This window comes from Arvicanthis niloticus, chromosome 20 (genome assembly GCF_011762505.2).
Source record: "Arvicanthis niloticus isolate mArvNil1 chromosome 20, mArvNil1.pat.X, whole genome shotgun sequence".
NCBI classification, from domain to species: Eukaryota; Metazoa; Chordata; class Mammalia; order Rodentia; family Muridae; genus Arvicanthis; species Arvicanthis niloticus.
The window spans coordinates 50,926,965-50,952,069 of record NC_047677.1 but is presented as its reverse complement, the minus strand read 5'-3'; the positions used below and the strand labels follow the sequence as shown (position 1 = coordinate 50,952,069).

The 25,105-nt window shown below is 48.1% G+C and overlaps 2 non-coding genes and 3 pseudogenes across 3 annotated transcripts; 3 read left to right on the top strand and 2 right to left on the bottom strand.

Annotated features, from left to right (window-relative positions):
- The first annotated feature begins 1,501 nt into the window (after positions 1–1,501).
- LOC117724281 (mitochondrial import inner membrane translocase subunit Tim13 pseudogene) lies at positions 1,502–2,894 on the top strand (annotated as a pseudogene).
- A 119-nt stretch (positions 2,895–3,013) lies between these two features.
- On the top strand, positions 3,014–8,284 carry LOC117724280 (H-2 class I histocompatibility antigen, alpha chain-like; annotated as a pseudogene). Its single transcript, XR_013105379.1, has 7 exons — positions 3,014–3,076; positions 5,478–5,651; positions 7,197–7,472; positions 7,600–7,716; positions 7,896–7,928; positions 8,098–8,145; positions 8,253–8,284. The product of XR_013105379.1 is annotated as an H-2 class I histocompatibility antigen, alpha chain-like (transcript).
- Positions 8,285–12,735: 4,451 nt separating this feature from the next.
- Positions 12,736–24,647, bottom strand: LOC117724279 (vacuolar protein sorting-associated protein 52 homolog; annotated as a pseudogene).
- On the top strand, positions 13,954–14,037 carry LOC117725004 (small nucleolar RNA SNORD83). The gene has a single exon (XR_004608872.1). It is a non-coding gene; the product is annotated as a small nucleolar RNA SNORD83 (small nucleolar RNA).
- Positions 23,224–23,335, bottom strand: LOC117724989 (U6 spliceosomal RNA). Its single transcript, XR_004608861.1, has one exon. It is a non-coding gene; the product is annotated as a U6 spliceosomal RNA (small nuclear RNA).
- Positions 24,648–25,105: the final 458 nt, after the last annotated feature.

Genomic DNA, 25,105 nt, shown 5'->3' with positions numbered 1-25,105 from the left:
TAGCATAAAGCCTAGGCATTCATAAATAAATGTAAGTCTGCTGTCATTATTCAGAGCAAGGAGGGCAAGCAGGAATGTCCCACAGATGCAGCAAGAGCAGGCAGACAAAGAGCAAGCCCTTCCTTCTTCCATGTTTTCATGTAGGCTTTCCCACGGGTGAAAAAGCATATAAAGTTCTTCTGGATGTAAATTTGATGAGAGCAGGGCAGCATGAGACCTGAGACAGCTGGAGAAGTGCAGACAGGAAGGAGGCCCTGGGTTAGCTCAGCCAGCCTGGATCCCCTTTACCCTCAGCTCTGTGGACTCAGACTCAGTCCTCTTTTCTTCTTCTACCAGGGGGCGATGTTGCCCAAGACTGTGATTCTTCTCTTTCATCTTGAACAGGTGAGACACTGGAGGGTCTGCAGTGGGAGGGAAGATGAGGAAAGGGGACACCGCTCTCTGCAGGAACGCTCTAGATGTTGGGATGTCATTGTCTGTTACAAACTATCATTCAAGTGTCTGGGTGGGATTTAACTTCTTCATGGGGAATCAAGTGCAAAGATGAGGCTAAGATCCACTGTGTACAGTAGGTACATAAAATGAAAGGTATTCTGTATTTTTTATTTTATGCTTTTTATAAATTTTCTTTCCGTACAGTCTATTTCAATCACCTGCTCCTGTCCTGCTCCAGTGTTAGATTCATTGGCTCTGGGTTTATTGTCGTCTAAACAACCCTGAGCCCTCAGCAGCTGCACTCACACTCTAGATGAGTAGGAGAAAGAGACAGTATTTTTCAAATCATATTTTTAAAATTTTATTTCCATGAGATGTACTCATACTTGGGAGTGAGTATGTAGGTGCACCTGCATTGGATCCCTTGAAACTGAAGTTACAGATGGTTGACAGCCCCATGTGCGGATGGAACTCACCCTGGATCCTCTGCAACAGCAACAAGTGCTCTTAGCTGCTGAGCCATCTCTCCAGCCACTATTGAAATGTTTACATAAGGAAACCACACAGCTGATTCCCAGCATGCTGGCTGAGCAGTGAAAGAAACTAGAGGCACAGAAAGAGACAGGGTCAGTGCAGAGTTCAGGAGGGAGGGGTGCTGGGCACTGATGAGGTGAGGGCTGAGGGACAGAGACAGAGAGGGGCTGAGCAGGAGGAGACAGAGGCAAAGGAGGAGATGCTAACACAGCAGAGTGCCCTGTTTGAGGGTATTTCTGTCACTGCACTGGACATATCTGCAGAACCCTGCTGGCATCTTACATTTCATAGTGAATGCTGTGCTGGTTTGAATGAGAACAGCCACACAGGCTCATAGGAATGAATACTTCATATCTAGCTGATGGAACTCTTCGGAAAGGATTGGGATGTGTAGACTGATTGGAGAAGTGTCACTGGGCCTGGGCATTGAGGTTTAAAAAACTTCCAGGCTTATGGCACCTGTGGTGGGCTTTTCTATGACTATGATAAGACACTGTGTCTTAACAAATGGTTAACTCTTGACTGGGAAGCCATGGGAAGTGGGTGGCTGGACTTTAATGGCACAGGAGGTGGGAAGCTGACTGGGGGCCATTATAGAGCAGGTGAAAGTGCAGATCATCATAGCCAGTGCATAGGAGCTGCTGAAGAAGATGACTAACAGGTGTCTCAGGAAGTGCATCTGGCAGCCTGGGGCTTCCTTGGATATCAAGCCTTGGATAATTCATAGCAGAAATGCATCACCATGTGCATTGACGCCTTGAACACTATCCTAAGCCTACAACTCTAGACTGCAGAGGGAACAAGCTACCACATGTCTGAGACTTGTGCCTCAGGACACTCTTCTCAGAAGAGAGCAAGAACCAGTGTGAGTGCAGAGATCTAGGTGCCCCCACTGAGCTGTGACCTCATGAGAGCAGGCCAATGAACCCCTGTTGGGAGGGTGGGGGAGGAGAGACTCCCACTGTTCTCAGCGCCTCTGCCTCAGGTGTGCAGATAGAGATGTGAGCTCACACTGTTCCCCCACCACACCTTTCCTCTGCCATCATGGACTCAAACCCTCTGAGACTAAAGAAGAGATTAAACACACATTTGTAAGTAGCTGGAGTCACAGTGTCTTATCATAGTCATAGAAATGTCACTAAAGCCCGGTGTGATGACACAGGTCTATAATCCCAGAATTCAGGATGCAGAGACAGGTGGAAATCTATGAAACAAGGCCAGCCTGCTCTACATGGTAAGTTCCAAGACAGCCAGAGCTGTGGAGACAGACCTTGTCTCAAAACAGAATAAAATAAGAAAAGTAACAGAAACAAATCCTTTCTGTGGAGCCACCTAAGGCCAGCTGCATCCTTAGGTTAGTCAGGGTGAAACCTAAGAGCATCAAGTTCCCAGGGAAACAGGGAAGAGATCAGGTCAAGTTCCACAGTATCAAAAAAATGTATAGATTTAATCTTTCCCCACACTATTGATCAGGGATGAACCCTCACATCACCAGTGTGTACTCTCTGGCATGAGAATCATCTTTCTTCCAGTGTCCACAGTGCACAGGCCTGAGGAACTGTGGGGCCAACTCGGTTATCAGATCCACTGTCCCCCACAGCTGTGACACTCATGTCCCTCACCTCATCAGCTCATAGTGTGAGTGAAGGTCAGAGAGAGAGTGAGAGGGTCAGAGATTACATAACTTCTACCACACTATCATCATTATTCTGTGTTATAGTTACAGTTTCTCTCCTACTGTGACTGAGTCACTAAAGCAACTGTACCATAGAAGTGCAGACACAGGGCAAGTGCAGTGTAGTCAGGGATCAGTGCCTGTTGTCTGTGGTCTCCACAGGATCCCAGTGGACAAGGGGGTCTGCTGTGCTGAGACAGTGACCCAGGTCCACATGGACAAACCCAGACTAGGAATGGAGATCTTGTAAAACACACTCACCTAGAGCTACAGATATTTCATCTGTGAGGAAACAGGAGGAGTCTGAGTCTCAGTCCAAGGTTAAGGAGACAGGATCCTGAGGGAAGAGGCAAAGCCTCCTCTTTACAGATGAGAGTCGCTCAGGCCTGGCAGTGTGAGCCACTCTCTCCAGGTGAACAGAGCCTGATCTCTGTGAGGTCCCTGTGGGGCTTGTAAGCCAGAGACTCTGCTTTAAGAAAAAACATCTCTTCACTGCATCCCCAACTCCTTTTGTTGTCACTGTATTCCTGGAAGTGGCTTTGAAGAAGCCAAGCACCTGGCACTGGCCTCAACACTTCCCTAGAAACCTAGTGGTTAGCACCAGCCTCAGTACTTCCCCTTCAGCCCTGTACACACAGGAGCCCTCAACCCCATTCCTTCCTGCCACATGACTCTCCCAAAAGAATCAGGCTGCAAAAGGCCCATAAATCCATATTTCAATAGCAAATCCCTAAGTGTGAACCCCCCATCCTGGGAATGATGGTATCAGCCTGAGAACAGATAAACAAATGCAGCTTCCAGTCTTCACGCTGCCAAAATTGGCTCACTCTCTTATGGATGGCCAAGCACTCAGTCCTAGGCTTGCTGTTTCTACTGACTGTGCCCATTGCTGATTCAAGCCCAAGTCTCCATTCAGAGACCAGAGACCGACACCAGTCCTTTGATCTACTTGGACAATTGAGAATCCTGAAACTGGTTACCGATTTCAACTGGCGCGCGCGCGCGCGCACACACACACACACACACACTCAAGACTCCCTGGTTCCCAGACTTGATATTCCATGTGTGCTGGCTAGCTAATAATTTGTGGCCTGATACTCAAAAAACTTTGTGACATTTGTATCATCCATGTTGGTGGAGGACATTTTATACATGTCCTGGGAGAGAAAGGCTGTTACCTGCAGGGGGGCCAGAAGAGTTTTACTGTGCCTCCCGGGGGTGTGAAACATCAGTTACCAGGATTAAGACATGGAAAGTGTCCAGGGATGATCTAATCACAGTCACCAGGCAAGGGGATGACACCAAAGTTTTGTTAAGATTTACAGACAAAGGAAAACAAGCAAAAGGATGGGAAGCTGGGAGATCCTGGGGACTCCGGCTCCACTTTGTTGGGAGAGTCAGTCCTGGGCTCCTTTTTACAGTCAGACTTCTGATAAAGTCAGGTACAAACCCCTCGCCCATAGCTGTAGGGCCAAATCAAATTTTGACAAACCTTAAAGACTTATGAAAGAGCCCTACCCTGAAAAAGCCAGCACCCACATTACCCCTCAGACCAGCAGGCACTGCTTCCTCAATCCAAGCCCCCCAGGAATCTCCAGTCCCAGAACTTTTCTAAACCACACAGAGCCAGCAGATCCCCTCTGGTCAATGATGCTAAAAAACCTTCCAAATTCTAAATGTCTCTCAGCCAGAACTAACCACTTCTTGTTGGCTATGTTATGACCCTCTTTTTATGAAAGCATTGGATTAATATCCCAGTATGATGAGTCTGAAAAAGACACTGCCTACAGATGGTCCCAGGAAGAACCAGCCTTGACTCTGCAGACCAGATTGGGACAAGGCACATGCCTGGGGAAATCACACCAGCATCTCTGTAACTGAACAATACCCTACCTGCTGTTCATTCCATATGGCTTATCTCCCTCTCCCCCAAACAAGCATGGTGGTCTTGCTCGGCCCAGCTAACTCCATGTGTGCATGAAGAAGTCCTTAATTCCTCTATCACAAAAGAATTTTGCATTCTAGTCCAGCTGGTCCCCGTATAACCTATTATTCAGAAGAAGTGGTGCTAAAGAGCTTAGTGGGGCATGTCGGGGGAGACCTCATGAGGCAGAAAAGAGAACCTGTCTCTCTGACCTTAGCAGTGACTCTGGGAGCAGGACTTGCAGGGGCCAGTACTGGAATAGCTGCACTGACATTACAAGAAAAGAACTACAATAGCTTAAAAGCAGACATAGACAAAGACATCCAGCGCCTAAAGAAGTCCATTTCTCACATAGAAAGGAATGCAGATTCTCTGGCAGAAGTGTTCTGCAGAATACACAGGGGCTAGACCTAGTATTCCTACAACAGGGAGGATTATGTGCCGCCCTGCATGAAGAATGCTGTTTCTATATCATTCATTCTGGGGTTATTAGAGAGTCACTCACTAAAGTTAGAGAGAATTTAGGAAAAAAAAAAAAAACGTAAAAAACAACGGGAAAATTCCAAAACCTGGTATCGTGCACTGTTCGACTCTTCCCCCTGGCTAACCACACTTATCTCAGCAATTGTGGGGCCCCTGATTATAATTTTACTGCTGTTCACTTTCAGGCCATGCATAATTAACAAACATTTGCAGTATATGAAACAGAGTCCAGGAACCATTCACCTGATGGTTATGAGGTCTCAGTACCAGCCAGCTAATGAAGACGATTTAGACTGTTAGTGAGACCAAGATTGGCCTCCAGAGTTACTAGCAGAGGGGCAATGAAGAAATCCAGCAGCCAGCACAGGCCTCAGCACTTCCCCAGAAACCCAACAGCTGGCTCCCACCTCAACACTTCCCCCTCAGCCCTACACAGAAGCCCTGAAAATGTGGACCAAGGCAGATATGGTGGATCAGATCTCCCAATACAGTGGGAACAGGCTGGTGATGCAGAGAAAATCAGGGTCTAGCTGGAAAGCAGATGCGTGGAGTGGCTCCGCAGATACCTGGAGCAGGAGAAGGAAACGCTGCTGCACACAGGTGCAGGGCCCACGGCAGCTCCTCCCTCTAACCTCTGGCTTGGGGCTCAGTCCTGGGGAAGAAGAAACCCTCAGCTGGGGTGATGCCCCTGTCTCAGAGGGGAGAAAGTATCCTTGGATGTCCTGATCCTCATCACAATGACTGCACTGACTCTCCCAGGGCTCAGCCTTCTCCCTGGACAGTTCCCAGTCTGTCTCAGGAGGGAAGGAGAGAATTTCCTGACAGAACAGCAGCAGCTTCTCCCAGCTGTCAGCCATGATCTCTCTCAGGCCAGGGTCTCTGCTCACATTCACTGTCTGTGGACACTGACTCCTGTCATGCTGAGTGTGTCAGCCCTTACAGCTCAGGACCGGAAGTCTCCTTTACCTGATAGGAGGCATGGACATCCTGTATTAGGCTGGTTCCCCTTCTTCTAGAACTTTCTAAAAATATATTCTCCCAGATCCCTCTCCGTTTGTGCAGTTTGCATGCCTCTGAGAACCCAATTCTATCTATTGCTACAGTAGTGAATGGTCACATGAGTCCTTATGGGGTTCCCTGGAGGACTATAAACTGTGGAATTTCTTTTTCTATTTTCTCTCTCTCTTTTCTTTTACTTATTTACTTTCTTATTCCTTTCCCTTTTTTGAAGGCATTACTTTTCTTCTAGTCAGTTTTTGTCTGCACTGGAGTGATCCTGTTTCTCCATGCCCTTGTATTATCATTTGTATCAGTCTCCACAGGTGCCAGGGGAGACTGCTAACCTGGATGATTAGACAAGTTAAATGAGGTTTCTTCTTAAAGGAGAGATTCTTGTGAATTTAAACTGTTTCCTGTCAGACCTAAACATCCAAAAGCCTTCTGCTCTTCCTCTATCCAACAAGTTACAGGCTCCCCCTAGTGGATCAGGAATTGGACTCTCTGAGAGACAGGGTCTTCTGCAATCCAGGGCTGGAGTGACAGGGAAGATCCACACACCCTGTGAGCCTTCTGTGTTCCAGTGAGTACTGCACTGGGGTCCACAGCACACTCCAGGGATCCTGTGTAACACACCTGTACCTTGTCAGCTCAGAGGCAGGGCCTGGGAGTCATTTTTTCCGGCTGAGTGTCAGAGGTTCACCACATTTCTGTTACACACTTTGTGATGGCTGTTCACTTGAACTGGCGGTTAATGCTGGTCACCAAGATGACTACAGTGGTTGAGTCTCAGTGCTGGCTCCCTTTCAGGAGCATATGATTCTAATTTCTAGTTTTGATATGAACTCAAACACATATATACATTAGATATTTTCCATTCCATCTTTCATTCTTTGACTATCTGTCTCATGCTGTAGAACATCACATAAGGATGGCCATGTTAACCCACTGGCTCATGTGGATTCCCTCTTAGCTTCTGAGTACCCCAAAAATGTGCTTTTTTGTGTGCTCGGGGACCAAATCTACCTGCTTGTCACTAGTGCAATGACAGTTGACATGTTCAAACAGACAGGTAAATAAGTGTCATCATTGATTCAAGTCTTATGTAGATTTCAGTTTGTCTTCTTAATTGTGGGATCCTCCACACAGACCTCCCAAAAGCACATGTAACCCATCACCACAGAAAAGAAGGTAATGTCACCTTGAGGTGCTGGGCCATTGGCTTCTACCCTGCTGACATCACTCTGACCTGGCAGTTGAATGGGGAGGACCTGACCCAGGACATGGAGCTTGTGGAGACCAGGCCTACAGGGGATGGAAACTTCCAGAAATAGGCATCTGTGGTGGTGCCTCTTGGGAAGGAGAAGAATTACACCTGCCATGTGCAACATGAGGGGCTGCCTGAGCCTCTCACCCTGAGATGGGGTAAGAAGGGTGTGGGTGCAGGTCTGTGGTCAGGAAAAGCTGGAGCCTTCTGCAGACCCTGAGCTGGTCAGGGCTGAGAGCTGGGGTCGTGACCCTCACCTTCATTTCCTGTGCCTGTCCTTCCCAGAGCCTCCTCCATCCACTGACTCTAACATGGTGATCATTGCTGTTCTGGTTGTCCTTGGAGCTGTGGCCTTCATTGGAGCTGTGGTGGCTTTTGTGATGAAGAGGAGGAGAAACACAGGTAGGGAAGGGCAGGGTCTGAGTTTTCTCTCAGACTCCTTCAGAAGTGTGCTCTGCTCATTAATGGGAAACACAGCCACACCCCACATTGCTGCTGTCTCCAGCTGGGTCTGCTGTGAGTTCTGGAAACTTCCTAGTGTCAAGATCTTCCTTGAACTCTCACAGCTTTACTTCTCACAGGTGGAAAAGGAGGAGACTATGCTGCTGCTCCAGGTTGGGGGGGAGGCAGGAATGTCCTGAGGCCATTGGAGTGAACCTGAGAGCTCTGGGAATCCATAGTAGCTCCTCCAGAGAAATCTTCTTGGGGCCTCAGTTGTACCTTGATATGAATACATACACATACACGTACACATACATACACATTTGTTTTGTTTTACCCTAGGCAGGGACAGCTCCCAGAGTTCTGATATGTCTCTCCCAGATTGTAAAGGTGACACTCTGGGGCCTTACAGGGAGGGGCAATGTGGACATGATTGGGTTTCAGAAACTTCCAGAATCCCCTGTGAGTGCTGGGTTTTTGGGATGTTGAATTCACAGTGATGGTTCATGACTCTCATTCTCTAGCATGAAGACAGCAGCCTGGAGTGAGCTGAGTGACAGCAGTGTGTTCAGGTCTCTCCTGTGATGTCCAGAGCCCTCAGATTTTTTTTAGACAACAGTGTCTGATGTTCCCTGTGATCCTCTGGGCTCAATGTGAAGAACTGTGGAGCCCAGCCTGCCCTGCACACCAGGACCCTGTCCCTGCTCTGCCTGTGTTCCCTTCCACAGCCAACCTTCCAGGTTCAGCGAAACACTGGGGGACATCTGCTTCCTGTCAACTCCATGCTGCCCTGACCTGCAGCTCCTCACTTCCACACTGAGAATAAGAATCTGAATGTGAACTCTTTTTTAACATCTTGACTTGAGAGTTGATTGCTTGTTTATTTCATGGATTGAGATGGGTACTTAGAGGGCTTTTTTTTTTTTTGAAGAAATAAATAGCAGATGGAGAAACTTCCAGACCAGAATCTGTGCCACTATGCTGTGTTTATCCATTAGGACAGAATACCTGAGGCCCTGAGCTGAGATAATTGGCTTATATTTTTCAAGACCTATTTTTAATAACGGTTCTTAGATGCTTAACCTCTCTTCTAGCCAACCACCCACCAGAAGTAGTGGGAAAGAAAGGTTATTAGGATAGGGGGGAAGCAGACCTGTTTAGAAATGGTTCGTTGGAGCAAATCCAGATTGTGTTGTCAGAATATCAGCAGTTCAGTTCACAAGAATAAGCAATGGCAGCTCAATCCAGAAGAAGCCAGGAGGCTCAGCTGTTTGCTCTTTAGAAGTAGTTCCTTGGGGGAAATTTCAATCTCCAGTTGATAGGATCCTGGCACTCCAGGTCTGTACTGTCAGGATAGCAAACTTGAACCATCAGCTGGGGCACAACCCAGCAGAAAGTCTCACCAAGTCAGCCAAGTCTCCACCAAATCAGCATGAGTCAGCAAGGGTGGCCAGGAGCAGCAGGGACACCAGGAGAAGTTCTCTGCCATGACTCTATCATGAAGCAAAGTAAAGATGAAGACATGAGACCAGCATAGCATTGCAAAGCCAGCTATGCAAGCCCACCATCACAGTCCATTGTGTCCCATTATACTCCCTCAAACATCACGTGTCCTCACTCGAGTCTTGCCTTCCAGGATTCTTGCTTCAGCAAAACTTTACAGGAGTCTGTATCAGCTGACACATCCAGAAACTTCCACTTCACTCTGCCAGTCAGCCCAAGTCTGCAGAAGCAGGAAGAATCCAGCAGAGCATCATCAGAAGTTGGGTTTGTTGTTGTTGTTGTTGTTGTTGTTGTTTTGTTTTGGTACATTTCTCTATGGAGTCACAAGATGCAATAACCAATAAACAATGGTAAGGCTTACCAATACCATGCAGCCTCTTCTACTGTCTGCTGGGTTTTATTTCTATTCCTTCTGAACATTATGTGTCCTTTCACCTGTGTCTACTTCAGCAAAACATCATTTGGTGTAACTGACTTTCTGAAGGAACCAGAAGTTTCCACTTCAAGAACATCAGTCTTTCTCCTGTAACTTGGGTACCGCCCCCTGAACCCTTTATACTGGACTATCTTATTTTTTTAGCAGCTTGTGTTCTGTAGTTAACTCCATGAAGTTGCTTCATCTTCTTTCTCAGCTCACTGAACCTGTGGCTTGCAGCCCTGACTTGGACGTGATGGATGCAGTATTCAGCATAGTCTGCCTTAAAGTCCTGTTCATAAGCCGGTTGTTGCTTTGCATTGTGGATGGCTCTGTATTGAAGGAGACCAAAGTCTTTCTCATAGGCCTGTAACCATTTAAATTAACTAATATTTATAGCACTAAAGACACCAGGAGCATAAGCAGATGTAAAAACTGCCAGCTCAGAGAGGAAACTATTTTCTTAACCATATAGATGTCTATTACAAGCCTGATTCTACAACTAAACTGCCAGCTCTTTAGAAATCTCTTTCTATCTGTGCCATTCTACTGAGCTAGTCTGCATTTCTCTTGAGCTCCTCCAAACCCAAGAGTGATCTTTCCTAGATTTCTGTTTCATCTATGTCCTGGCAGATGCTTCTCTGTTGTTCCTGCAAGCCCAAAGAGGAAATCCCCATCGCTTACCCAGAGTTACTTCCATAGAGGCTCTTCCAACCTGAAAGAGAGAGAGAGAGAGAGAGAGAGAGAGAGAGAGAGAGAGAGAGAGAGAGAACTCTCTCAAAGGTCCCGTTGCTTATAGAAGAAGTCTGGCTCCTCCCATACACCCTTGGCAGACTGAACCATGTTACTGGCCTGGGAGTTTTCTACTCAGGGGTTGCTAGCTTTTTCACCCCTTTTCCCTGGCATTGGGCCCTTGGGTTAGAGTGAGACGTCCTTCCCAGATGCAGGCTGAGGTGCAATTTCTGTGGGGCTGCTGGGGATGGGATGGGACTGGAGAGGTGTTGCCACTATGGAGAGCTCCTGAGGTGTTTCACCATGGCTTCAGGCTGACGCAGGAAAGAAGATTTCACCACCATGGACAGTTCCTGTGACAGCTGGAGGCTGAGGAGATGTAGTGGAGCCCCCCATTTTAACAGGAGCCCCCTTTTTGGACAGCTCCTGCGGGACATTTTACTGAGGTGGCCCATAGGCAGGAGCAGGAAGGAAGGGCCTGCCACCACTTTGAAGGATTTAGCGTTAGGGACTACAATAGCCCAGGATAAGCCCTTTCTCACTAAGCTGTGTCTTGTCAGATATTCAGCCACAGTGATGGAAAATAGAACTGTGTTGGTTACTTTTCTGTTCCTGTGATAAAACATCATTTCCAAGGAAACTTATAGGTTTATCTGGGGTTTAAGATCCCAAAGAGTTAAGAGTCCATCAACATCATGACAGCAGACACCAGGCATGGCAGCAGGAACAGCTGAGAGCTCACACCTCCAACCATGCCTCCCAGTTACATACTTCCTCCAGCAAGGCCACACCTCCTGAGCTTCCCCAAACAGCACCAACTGGGAACTAAGTATTCAAATGACCAAGAATATGGGGGTCATCTTATTCAAAGGACCACGATAACTAACACGGACAGTGACACCCAAGCTCTCAGTGCAAACATGGGATCTTCCAGGTGTAGTGCCAAGGAAATGTTAGCGATCCCCTAAAACCAGACAGAAGCAGATCCGATGTAATCACAGTAGGGCCTTTTTATTTGAGCTAGCTCAGGCCAGCACACCAAGTCATGCAGGATGGTTTTGGTGATGAGAAGCCCGGAATATCTATCAGGGCAAGGCTTTATGCTAAGCAGCAAGTGAAGGGTGAGTGTGCAAGCATCTAATTGGGAAGTTACTATAACTTAAACATTATTGGCTGGCGCTGGGAGTCATACCATAAACTTAATTTCTGCTCTCCTCTGCATTGATGGTCATTAGACAGGAGATGGGCTTGTAACCTGGGGGAGCAGGTTTGTTGGGGGGATAAACTTGGAGACACAGGTCTTGGTGTAATAACCTGTAGACGCTGGTCTTGTTGAGGGTAAGCCTAGAGACTAAAGTTAGGCTTGGGTTTTGTTGGGAGGTAACTTGGAAACTAATGATAGGTACAGGCTTCTTAGTTTGCCTGAGTTCAAGTTCTCTAAAATGGAGTCTGAATTTCAAAGGTTTGGCCTCTCACAGGTGGCAGCCGGCTGACACTGACACAGGTGGGACCTAGGCAAGAAGGCCTGGTTCTCCAGAGTCACCCAAGGCAATGCTGGTACCTTTTTGTCAGGAAACACCTTTTCTAATGTCATGGTGGGCACCTCTTGTATGTGCCAAGTCCAGGAATAAGAAACTTTCCAAAGAAATCATTCAAACCCAGTGGTCTCCAAGAGGCCATCGAGATGGCTCAGAGTGTAAAGGTTCTTGCCACCAAGCTTGGCTTCCTGGGGTTGATCCATGGAAGCCACATGGTGAATGGAGAGACCTGACTCCTGTAAGTTATCCTCTGAGGTTCACGTGGGAATCATGACATGCACATCCCTACACATAATTATTAAATTAAACAGTAAAAATGAAAAAAGGAATCATGATGGTTTCCTGTGGAAGGACATGGAAACACGTATGTCTAAGGACACGTATGTATAAGTTGTGTTCAGTTTGCCTCCAGACTTTCCAGTGAGTGAGATTTCCTGTGTCCAAAACCCACATTGTGATGAGAAGCTGCCAGGAGGATTGAAGGGCAACCCATGCAAGGATAATCACAGGAATTTTAAACTGTTTTATACTATTGCTTTATGGGTATGGGAATGAGGGCACTCCCCAGCTGTGGAGTGTGTGTTGGGGGAAAGAGAGTCAGAAGACAACCTTGAGGTGCCAGTTCTCTCTTTCCATGTGGGTTCTGGGGGACTGAACTCAGGTGGTCAGACTTGGTGGCAAACACCTCTGCCTGAGTCATCTCACCATCCCAGCCTTGGTGCCACCACCCTGTATTTGGAGGTGCTGAGAAATCGAACCCAGGGCCTGTGGCATACAAGGTGGGCACTCTAGTCACTGAGTCACATTCCCAATATTTGAAAACCAGTCAGCAGACAAGGGCTTCCTGTTAAAAGGACTATACTGAAGCTTTGTGGTAAAGATGGAATTAGAGACTGTCTGTTAAAAACAGACAAGGGTGGTGTACAAGAAGCACATTGGCAACACAGCCCCTGATCTGAGGACATAAATCTAGGAGAACCAGGCCTGAAGAGGAAGCTTCTGGTTTCTTTGGAGACTCAGTTGTGTCATGTGACGATTTTCTGGAAACTGTCTTATGGGAGGAAGTTTTCTGCTGAAGCAGACATGTGGTGTTTTTCTGGAAGCTGCCTGGAAAAGGGGCATGTGATGTTCTGATAGAGCTTGAGAGATGTCCTCTTGGGAGAACACATGATGTTTGGAAAGGGTATAAATATAACCCAACATAGCATGTTGGCATTGGTTCACCTTGCCTTCTTTGCTGATCATTTGTCATGACTTTGTAGACAGAAACAAACCAAAGAACTGGTGGTGTTCCAGCAGCTTCTTCCTACTTCTGCAGACTGAGGCCAATTGGTAGAACCTCAGAGTCTCTTCTGGACTGAACTGCCATTGCTGACTCCTGTGAACTCAACTGCTGATATTCTGACAACACAGACTGGACTCACCCCAAAGAACTATTTCTAAACATGTCCACATCTTTCTTTGCCCTGTTAACCTTTCCTTTCTACTACCTCTGGGGGGTGGTGAGCTAGAAGAGAGGTTAAAATATTTATGTAACCCTATTAGAGTAGGTTTTGGAAAATATAAGACTATACAGGACATCTGGAACTTTCCATGTGTGGGTTATGTTACCAATGCTGCATTGGTGCTGGAGGACATCAGACGCTTGGGTAGACTGAGCACTGTGGGGACAGGTTGGGAAGCTCCTTCTCTTGGACTCTGTGATCTGAGAAACCCAGAGTTTCTCCTATTCAAACCTTCTCTGCAGGGTAGTTAGGTGGCTCAGGCCTGAGTGAGTGTCACAGTTCACACTTTTCTAGTGTCAGCTCATACCCTTACCTAGTGTCACAGTTCATCATTCATCTAATGTCACAGTTCACACACTCACCTAGTGTCACAGCTCACACTCACCTTGTGTCAGCTCACACACTCACCTAGTGATTTTCACACAGTGTGACTTTTATCTCAGGCACTCAGGAAGCAAAGGCTCCAGGCCAGCTAGACTGTCTAACTGACAGTTCAGTTAGGAGAGCTTTCCTGTGGTTTTGTTTGTTTGGTGGCACCTCGAACTCATGTGCAAGGACGACTCTTATCTATCACCCATGACTGATGGCTCTGGGCTTCCTTCTCTTCCCCTGGTGCTGTGCTGTGCAGCCAGGCTGTGTGCTCAGCCTTGTGCTCTCCTTTCTGTAGCAGGGAATGAAATGTGCTGACACCACAAGTCATCACCACTGCCCCCCCCCTTAGGGATGGACCACGTACTTACTGGGTGTTACACTAGAGCAGCAGGTGCCTGCCCTTGTATCCCAGTATAGCATGCGTGATCAGGATTCACACGTGCAGGTTTCTGGAGTTAAACTCTGGAATGCATCTGGTAAATGTTCACAGGAGAGCATGTGTTCTGGTGTTGTAGTGTGCCAAGTGGGGTTAAAAGACAATTTTCATTAAGAGTTTCATTGGGGAGTGCTAGAGAAATGGCTCCTTAGTTAAGAGCACTGGCTGCTCTTGCAGAGAACCTGGGTTTCATTCCCAGCATCCATACGGCAGCATATAACCAACTACATATAGCTCCAGTTTCCAGGGGTGCCCGAAACCCTCCTCTGGCTTCTCTGAGCACTGGGCACGCACATGTTACTGAGATGTCCATGCAAGCTAAAGCACCTACATACATAATATAAGTAAAAAACATAACTGAGCTCCAGGTGCTAGTTTTGGCACAAGCCTTTAATCCAAGCACTTCAAGAGTCTAAGGCCAGTGAGCCTCTATAAGTTGGAGGCCCATCTGATTTATAGGGTAAGTTTAAGGACATCTGGGACTACACAGAGAAACTTGTGAAAAAATATTTAAGAAAAAAAAGGCTTCACATGACTTTAATCTCAAGGGTTACATAGTGAGCCCTTACCTTTAAAAAAGAGTTGGCAGAGGGGAAAGAATCGACTTTGTTGAGTTGGGAGGGTAGAAAAGAGTGTAGCTGTAGAGAGAAGTCTTTCCAAATGGCCTTTGGCTGTCCAAGATGGCACATTGATGGTGGCATTAGGCCATATCTGTCACAAACAGTGTGTATGAGGCTAGAGGTGAAGGCGGAAGGCACAGTGGACTGGTGTAGAGAGTAAGTGCTTCTTAGACAGGGTAGGGAGAGCAGCTCAGGAAAGGGCCTTCAGAGGTGTGTGCATGTTTTATTGGAGACAGCGTGTATGTATAGGTCTTACCTCATAGCACTGGTTAGCCTGGAACTTGTTATGTTAGAGACCAGGCTGACCTCAAACTCAGAGATCTGCCTGCCTTTATCTCCTGAGTTCTGGGATTACAGATGTGAGTTTATTGTTTTTAAATGTGTATGTGTGCATGCATGCCTGTGCCCATAGAGGAGGACAGAGGCATTGAACCCCTGCAGCTAAGTTACAGGCAGTTGTGGGAGCTGGAACCTAATGTGGGTCTTCTGTAAGAGCAGCAGGCGCCCTTCACTGCTGGGCCTCTGTCCAGCATCATACTCCATATTTAAGGTTCCCTGAGCCTCTAGTGAGCTTTGTCCCCACTTTGTAAATTTGAAATTTAGGTTCAGTCAATTTCTTGTCTGAACGCAGGAGTGGAACTTGACCCCAAGTCTTTTTCTAAGTGCATTCCTAACTCCATGTTGTTACTAGTATACAGAGCTCCTGGTCCTCCAGCCAGGAACTCCTAAGTGCTGGGGTTACAGACATGTCCCAGGAAGCCTGGCTTGTTCCTGAGATCATGGAAACGCCACATCTCTGCAGTGGCTTCCCTCAGAGTTTCATTGGCCTCACCAGCCTTAAGTCACTGACTCATTGTCTTCTGTGAATTTTTTTTCTTGCAGACATGCGTCGGGATGTCCAGGAAATTTTTCGCATGACCCCCCATGAGAAGCAGGTCATGATGTTCAGTGCTACCTTGAGCCCAGTCTGCCGCAAGTTCATGCAAGATGTAAATACCCTTCTACCTTCTCTCCCTCTACTCCCTGCCTGCTGCCTCCTCCCCCTCCTTGCCCTCTTCCTCCAGACTCCCTTCTCCTTCAAGCATCAAGAAGGGAGCTTGTGCCCATCTGGGAGCAACAACTCCTTGAAGAAAAACACAGAGGCAACCTTGGGGGGCAGTTCTCTCCTTCCATGTAGGTTCTGGGTGGTCAGACTTGGTGGCAAGCACCTCTACCTGAGTCACCTCACCATCCCAGACTGGGTGCCACCACCCTGTTTTTGGAGGTGTTGAGAAATCAAACCTGTGGCATGTGGTATACAAGAACTCTAGTCAGTGTGTCATATTCCCAATGTTTGAAAACCAGTCAGGAGAAAAGGGCTTTCTGTTATTTCAAAGGATCATACTAAATAAAGATTAGGGATACAGATGACAGATGGAATTACAGACTCTATGTTAAAAACAGACATGGGTGGCATACAAGAAGCACTTTGGCAATGTAGCCGGATGATCTAGGAGAACCAGACCTGAACTGGAAATTTCTGGTTTCCTTGGAGACTCAATTGTGTCTTGTGATGTTTTTCTGAAAACTGTCTTATGAGAGGATATTTTTGCTGAAGCAGACACGTGGTGTTTTTCTGGAAGCTGCCTGGACAAGGGACATGTGATGTTTTGATAGACCTTGAGAGATGTTCTTTTGGAGAACACATGAAGTTTGGAAAGAGTATAAATATAACCCAACAGACCGCAGACGATGCTGTGTGGCATTGGTTCGACTTGCCATTCATTACTGATCTTTGCTGGTCTTTGTTGGACTTTGCTGGGCTTTGCTTATGCTGGTCTTCACTGACGATGCTGTGGCATTGGTTAGCCTTGCCTTATTTGCTGATCATTTGTCATGACTTTGTAGAGAGAAACGAACCAAAGAACTTCTGGTGGTGTTCCAGCAGCTTCTTCCTGCTTCTGCAGACTCAGGCCAATTGGTAGAACCTCAGAGTTTCTTCTGGATTGAACTGCCATTGCTGACTCCTGTGAACTCAACTGCTGATATCCTGACAACACAGACTGGACTCACCCCAAAGAACTATTTCTAAACAGGTCCACACCCTCCTTTGCCCTGTTAACCTTTCCTTTCTACTACCTCTGGTGGGTGGTGAGCTAAAAGAGAGGTTAAAACTTTTAAATAATCTTATTAAAGTAGGTTTTGGACAATATAAGCCTACACAGGACATCTGGAATGTTCCATGTGTGGGTTATGTTACCAATGCTGCATTGGTGCTGGAGGACATCAGAGATTTGGGTAGACTGAGGACTGTGAGGACAGATTGGGAAGCTCCTTCTCTTGGACTCTGTGACCCTGAGGAACCCAAGGTTTCTTCTATTCAAACCTCTGCAGGGTAGTTAGGTGGATCAGGCCTGAGTGAGGTCCTCTGGCTGCAGAGAAAAGAATCACTGAGAGCCAAGTCATAAAAATAAAGATGGTGTCACTTCCGAGTAAAATTATGGAGCTGGAGAGATTGTTCAGAGGTGAAGAATGCTACTGCTGTTCCAGAGGACCTGGGTTCAGTTCCCAGCTCTCACCCACTTGTAACTGCAATCTTAGAGGGGATAGGGCGCCATCTTCTGGCCACCTGGGGCACTACATGCATGTGGTGCACAGACATGCATGGAGGCAAAACACTCATAAACATAAAAATATTTCTTAAAGAACAAAAAAGAAATGGAGAGAAATATGATTTCTGTAAAGAGATCCCTGAACAATATTTGGGGTCATTACAGCACGTAGGAAGACCTCCAAACCCTACTGCAGGACTCTAGGGTCCCCTGCACTAGATGTACACACTGGTCTTAGGGATTCAGCAAGGGAAGGGAGAAATCAACACAACTCCCCCTACAGAGTGGTCCATGATTCTGCTGGTCTATGAAGCCTGTGTGTGTGTTCGTTCATTTATGCTGTTTGTGTTGTTATGTCTTCTTGTAGTTCAGGTTGACCTTCAATTCTTTTTTTTTTTTTTTCAGATTTTATTAGGTAATGTTCTGTCTGCATATATGCCTTCCTGCCAGAAGAGGGCGCCATGTATCACTATAGATGGCTGTGAGCCACTGCATTATTTCTGAGAATTCAACTCAGGACCTATGGAAGAGCAGTTAATGCTCTCAACCTGATTCATCTCTCCAGTCCCGACCTTGAATTCTTGATCCTCCTGCCTCACGTCAGCATGCCAAGTGTCGGTCGGGATCACACGTGGTGTGTGTGTGTGTGTGTGTGTGTGTGTGTGTGTGTGTGTGTCTGTGTGTGGTGTTGAGTAACAATCTGAGAGAGGAGCCCAAGGTGTAATCTCACTCGGAAGTTGTGTTTCAGACCAAAGATCTTAAGGACCCGTGAAAACCGCAAAACAGAAGGTTTGGGGCTGAGGAGAAAATCCCTGACTGCTTCAGTATGAAGAGGGCAGAGGGGATGACAACTCCCTGCCTTCCTGAGCATTCAAAGCTCACAGCTGCTTAGGTGATCAGGAACTGGACCGGCTCCTACTCCTGTGTCCTGCTGCCCCCTGGTGGCCGTTAACAGCATTGCAGCTCCCAAGGGTCCTGGGGACAGACTAGGTTATGTCAAATGTCCCTCCAGACTGTAGACTGCAGAGTCCAGGAACTAACTGGACTTCTTAGAGTCGACTTCTCCAGCCCCCAAAGCTGTCTGGGTCACAATGAAGAACATCCACACTAAGGAACCAGGTAACCCCTGCACAGCCCCACCCCCACCCCCCACCCCCGCCTCCAGAGCTTTAGTTTCTTTTTCTTTCGTGGTTGCTGTTGCCCGGGATTTATCCCAGAGCTTCCTACCTGTAGACCGTGTCTTAACTACACATCAGCTGAATTTGATGTGACCTATCTAAAAAAAAGGCTCCCGGGGTTCTTTGGTAATACCTTTAATCCCAGCCCTCAGGAGGGCAAATCTCTGCATTCTTTGACCACATAGCAAGTTCCAGAACACCCAGGACTAAAGACTGTGATCCCCAGGACTGACACCTAGAAGGGGGTGGTGGAGTAGGTGGGAAAGTTGTAACAAGTGAGAAAGGAGCATGGATTCCCCAGGGCCGGGTCAGAGTGAGCTTAGGGCCCCAGCCTGGTACAGCCAAGGCCCTGGGAAGTGAATGGGGTAAAGGAAACAGCCTCAAATTACTTTATATTCCTTGACAACATCTTTCACCTGAAATTTCCCCTCACGTTGTAGATGGGACCTGGGAACAGCTTCTTGCAACTGAGCTGCATCCCAGTGGATACTTTACTTTTAAGACGTGGTTCAGGCTGCCCTTGAACATATCCTGTAACTGAAGCAGGCTTTCCATCCAGTGCCTCAGGCTCCCAATTAGCCAGGATTACAGGTCTACAAACCAGCCTAGCTTTTGACCAAGTCTTAAACAAAAGCTAGGCTGAAGACTTGGTCAAGGTTATCAAGCTATGATGACATATACCGTTGGTCCCAACACTTGGGAGGCAGAGGCAGGTAGATCTCTAGCTTGAGACTAGCCTGGCCTACAGAGTGAGTTCAAGGATAGGCAGAGCTACACAGAGAAACCCTGTCTCAAAACCCAAACAATTTGGTCAAGGATGTTCCTTCACTCTAGAACCTGGGTCATGACCCCTTTGGGGGTCAAAGAACCCTTTCTCAGGGTTGCTTAAGACCATCAGAAAACACAGATATTTATATTAGTATTCCTTTTTTTTCAAGACAGGGTTTCTCTGTGTCGCCCTGGCTGTCCTAGAACTCGCTCTCTAGACCAGGCTGGTCTCGAACTCAGAAACCACCTGCCTCTGCTTGTCATTATATTACTATTCTTAACAGGAGCAAAATTATAGTTATAAAGTAACAATGAAAATAACTAATGGTTGGTATCACCACGAGGAACTGTATTGAAGGGTCACAGTATTAGGAAGGTTGAGAACCACTGCTCTGGAGACTGCAAACTTGTACAGAGGTCAGTCCAACAGCCTCACGGTCTTTCTACCACACCCAGGCCCTACCTGTGTCCGAGCATTGACCAGCTACTGGAAACTCTCCACCTCTTTGCTGTCATCTGCAGCCCACTCCTGAGGAAGACAAGACAAGACAAGAGTCAGGAGCTTGGGTACCCCTTAACTGTCACCAGCACTCCCCCTTCATTCCACACTGCAGACACTGCCAGGATCCAGGGGTGAAGCACTGAGCTCCTGCTGAGCTAACAAGCTGTAGGGACTCCCCGTGGGAGGAGCAGCGTTACCATCAGCACACCCAGCATCATGTCATAGTTGTTGATCAGAAACACAAGCTGCTCCTTCCTGGAAGAGAACTCTGCAGCCACTCAGAGGACAAAATTCTCCACCTCCACCTGCAAAAGCCAAACAAAAGCAGCAGGTTAAAGCTAGGTGACAGGGCACCTCCCCCTGCTGGCAAGTCTGTCCTGCCCAGCCTCACCTGTAGCTGTCCCAGTAGCTACAGCATCTGTTCATTGGGGATGGTCTGGTTGATGCTGAGGAGCTTGGAGAAGAACTCAGCAGAGTGACATGTGATCTTGGAGCAAGAAGGGAAGGCTCACACCTGCCTGCCTGGCAGATACAACCCCCAGCTGCCTCTGCAACTTCTGTCCCCAGTCAGAACAGGAGTTGTCTGCCTAAGTTGACTCCTTCAGCAGTACCCAACCCAACACTTAGTGTGACCATAAGAGCCTCTTGTCACCCTCACCTACCCTTACATAGTGGGGCCGAGTGTCCAGTCCCCCAAGGTGCTGGGGGTCAGTGCTGCGGACACTCTGGACATTCATCTCCAGGATCAGCTCAAACCGAGGCCACAGCAAGGCAAGCACCTGCTCCCAGTACCTGCAGGCTCAATCAGAATCAAAGGTCAGCTGGCTAGGGGTGCTGGCTGCTCAGGGGAGCACAGCACCCTTCAGGTGAGTAGGTGTGCCCGACACCAGTGCTGCCCCTGGGATACAGGAATGAGAATAAGGGTGAAGGACAGCAGGTGAGGAAGAGACCAGAGTCAGGACAGAGTTGTTTGCATAAGATAAAAAGCTGACAGCCTCCAGGCACAAGGACCAGAGCTCAGTGACCTGTCCAGGGCAGGGACGTCCCTCTTTGCTGCAATGTTGCAGAACCAGAAAACAATGTGGATACAGAGAAAAACAGCAATGGCATCGTAGCAGTCGGCCAGGTAGGACTCCAGGTGTTTCTGTGCCAGACAACTGAATGTTTGCTTGTTGTTCCAGTGGCTGTAGGCAAACAGATGTACATTTCTTTGGGGACAAGGCACTGGCCAGGGAGACCAGCTCCTTTCCTGTCCACATGCACCTGAGCGGCCTGACTCGCTCACTAACCACACTTCTGTAAGTTCCCACAGCAGAAGCCAGGGCTGACTTGGGATGGGAGCTCCAGCGCCAGGGCTTGGAGAACACTCATTCTCCAGGAGTTGCTGTCTACCTGTGGAAAAGCACAGAAGTCAGAAGCTCACCAGCGTCATGGAGAGTGTGCGGCTCATGACAGCTGAACAGGTCATGTGCAGCCGGGCCAGACACGACAAAAAATTCACAGATGAAAAGATATTCACAGCAATAGTTGTTGAGGAGGGCATACTGCTGGCTGCAGAAGAGAGCTTCAAACGGGAAACTACCGAGACAGAGAGACACGGGTGGTTCTCGCACTGACCCCGTGGATATGGAGAGTCAGCACAGCTTAGTAATGAGAGCTCACAAGACCACACACCCAATCTCCAGGCAGAAAGGTGCACCTTGAACAGGCACTGAAGAGGGGTCACAGGTCACAAGAGAAGCCCTGCCCACTGGCTGCTGCCGCCCCCACATCCACTTCAGCTGTTGCCTCCCGACAGCCACTCCCCCAGCCCCTGCAAGCCTCTAAGTCCATGGCTCCTAACCTCCTGCATCACAGCAGGCCAGGGACCCCCAAACTAACACTTAGGGAACTAATCCCTGGCCATGGAGGGGTAGCCTCTGCTCTCCACGCTGGGCAGTATGGGGCACCAGGATGGGGGCCTCGAGCTCAGCTGGTAAGATGACAACACCATGGGTGCCCAGGGTAAAGATGATGTTCCTGCTGTGGAGGGACGGCTTCGAGAAGAATCGTGAACAGCATCGGAGTCAGGGAAAACAATGAGACTGACAGCACTAGGCCCAACAAGCCATGGCCTGAGGATCCCAGGAAGCTAAATATGACCCGGAGAGCCCTTTCCAGAACCAGAGCTTTGCTTCTCCTGACACCCATAATGGCCGTCAAGGTTTTGTAAACCCTCTGAAATAAATGTGAAAACCGTCAGAATGGCGTGTGCTTCTTGGAGAGGAAGCTCTCGCTTTCCCGTCCTCACAGGTCGAGAACCACAGAATGGGTAAAAACACAGCCCTGGGCTGGAGAGATGGCTCAGTGGTTAAGAGCACTGACTGCTCTTCCAGAGGTCCTGAGTTCAATTCCCAGCAACCACATGGTGGCTCACAACCATCTGTAATGAGATCTGATGCCTTCTTCTCTTGTGTCTGAAGACAAATACAGTGTACTTTAAAAGAAAAGAAAAAGAAACACAGCCCTGCAGGCTGGACGTCCCCGCCATGAGCCCGGCGTGTGAGGCTCCGTCTGCAGGATATCCTTCTTTGCTGTGTCTTCTACACCCATTAGATCGTCTTTCTCAGCAACTTCCTCGTACTAGAGAAAATAACACAGAGCTGAACCATCACTCTCCACCACCAGCAGGTGTGGAGCTCCGCCCCCCTCCTCCTTCTCCTCTTCCTATTCTCCCTTCATCTCCAGCCTGGCTCACCTGCACTTTCATGAGCTGTCCCATGTAAGAGCGGTAGTATGACAGGTAGATCTTGCTCAGTGTCTCTACATACTCATCCCTGATCTCCTTGGCTGTAGCACACTCATTGCCCAGCAGGAACTGATAGAAAAACCTGGAAGGACCAGGGCAAATCAGACACCCTGGATGCCCAGGCTGGACTGTTGAGAAGCTCACAGGCCACCCTGTGCTCATCCTGGGGTGGACACCTGTACTTCTGCAGGGCCGTCTGGGAATCTGATAGCTGGTCATCAGCTTTCTGAAGGAGTAAATCTTCTGAAGAATGAACTCACAAATCTTTGTCACTGCCTAGACATGGGAAACAGACAGACAGGCTGTGATAGGGTGGCTTTTACTGTACGGCAGGAACAGGGTGAAGATAAAGGAAAGGAAAAGAATACTTCAGTTATGTTCTGATTATGGAAACATGGTCTCTCTGTGCAGCCCTTGCTGGTCTGGGACTCACAGAGGTCTGCCTGCCTCTGCCTCCTGAGTGCTGGGGTGTAATCATGCACCACCACGCCTGGCCTTATTTTTCCGGGTTGTTTCTTTTTATAAGTACAGAAGGCTTTATAATTTGCGTGTCATCCCTTACTTACACAGGGGCCATGCTAATCTTCTCTGTATTGTTCTAATTTTAGTATCTAGGCTACCAAAGTGAGCACTGCTTGTTTTTGAGGCAGTGTCTCATGTATCTTGAGGCTGACCCCAAACTCCATTTCTTCTTCTGCCTCCTGACAACAGACTTGTGCCGTCATGTCAACATAGGCAGCACTGGGGACAGAACCTGGGGCTTCCTGCAAGCTAAGCAAGCGCTCTACCAATGAGCCACATCTCGAACCTCTTTAGATTTTCCGAGGGTCTGGGGGGCCAGCGATGCACTACACAGTGGGAAGCAGTGTGAAGCCATGAGAAGCTGACTCTAAGCAGTCCACTCCCCACCTTGACCCGGAGCCGGTCGAGCACGCCTCTGACATCTGCACAGGCAGTGGTGCCTCTCGCCTCCTGCTCTCTGACCACAGCTGCCTTGGCATCCAGCTCCTGGAGCTGCTCCAGGAACCTGGGCTCTGTCACTGGAGCGTCCAGAATTGCTCTGAGGATCGAGGGAGGATGGGAGTGGTTAGACAGAGGTTGGGGAGACTCAAGAGCCCAAAACAGCCCCTCAAATTTTATGTGTCATTTCTGCCTTTCTCTGTGGTCTCATGCCTCCATGATAATATGTACGAAGTTTTCATCTCCTGAGCCACACCTCTTCACATGGCCTTGAATCACTCCTAACCTGTGTCCTATCTTATAGCAACTAATGCAGAGTTAGGAGGTTGGTTTTTTTTTAAATTGGTCATTTTATTTATTTATATTTCGATTGTTATCTCCCTTCTCCCAAGCATATGATTACTGGCATGAGCAGGCACACCTGGTTTCTACATGATACCTGACAACCCCAGTCTGAAGACATATGTTGTTAACTGTGTAGGTAACCCAGTCCAACCACCTGCTCTGGACATTATGACCCTTCAAACCAGTGACTCACATGACCAGAGCAGATGGCACCACCAGCCACGAGTTCCCCAAGTTTTCACAAACTGCCTTAGGTTGTGAAGTCTGATGTTCATGGCCCCTGACTGCTCCTGCAGGGTCCAGATCTCAGAGCTGATGGAGCTGAGGTCACTCTGAAAAGCTCCCAGCATCTGCTCCATGCGCTGTGGGGAGAGCAGAAAGCATTGGGGGCATGACTCCAGGTTGACAGGGAATGAGGGCAAGTGTGCCACCCAAGTCTGTGAGCGAATACCCTGGTATCCAGCAACCCAAGAGGGTAAGAGATCTTCATTTGTCCAAGGGGGACAAAAAATACTAACAACAACAACAAAAAAAGGAAGAGCAGAAGGCAATTAGTTCAGATTTGCAACAACAGGTGAGGGCCACCCACCTCCAGGACAGCGTCACAGGCTGTGATCTGACTGTGCAGAGATGCTATGCTTTAACACTCTTGGATATCTGACCCACAAAAGTCAAGGGCTTCATACTGAACACAGAGCTCTGCAGATCTGCAGTACCTGCCCCCAGGTTCTCCCCAAAGTGACAGAAATCTAAGAGAGATGTCATCCCTGCATGGGCTACATGCATCATATACCCCAAAAACCCAAGTCAGTAACACCCACTTTTCCCTCTGCTGGAGGATACAGTCTCGGATTAATTTCTGCTCAATCTGCTGCAGTTCCTGCTCCACCTGCTTTGAATAGTGTCAAAGATTCACACTGTGGGGGAAATGACAAATCAGGAAGAAGCCACAGTAAAAGAACAACCAGAACAGACTGGTGACTGGCTAGAGGGAAGCCACCAAGGTGAGGTGACACCAAGAGTTAGGGAAGGTGGGGGAGATCAGCGCAGTGGAGAGCCTCACCGTTCCGAGAGCTTCCTTCACTAACTCGTCCTCC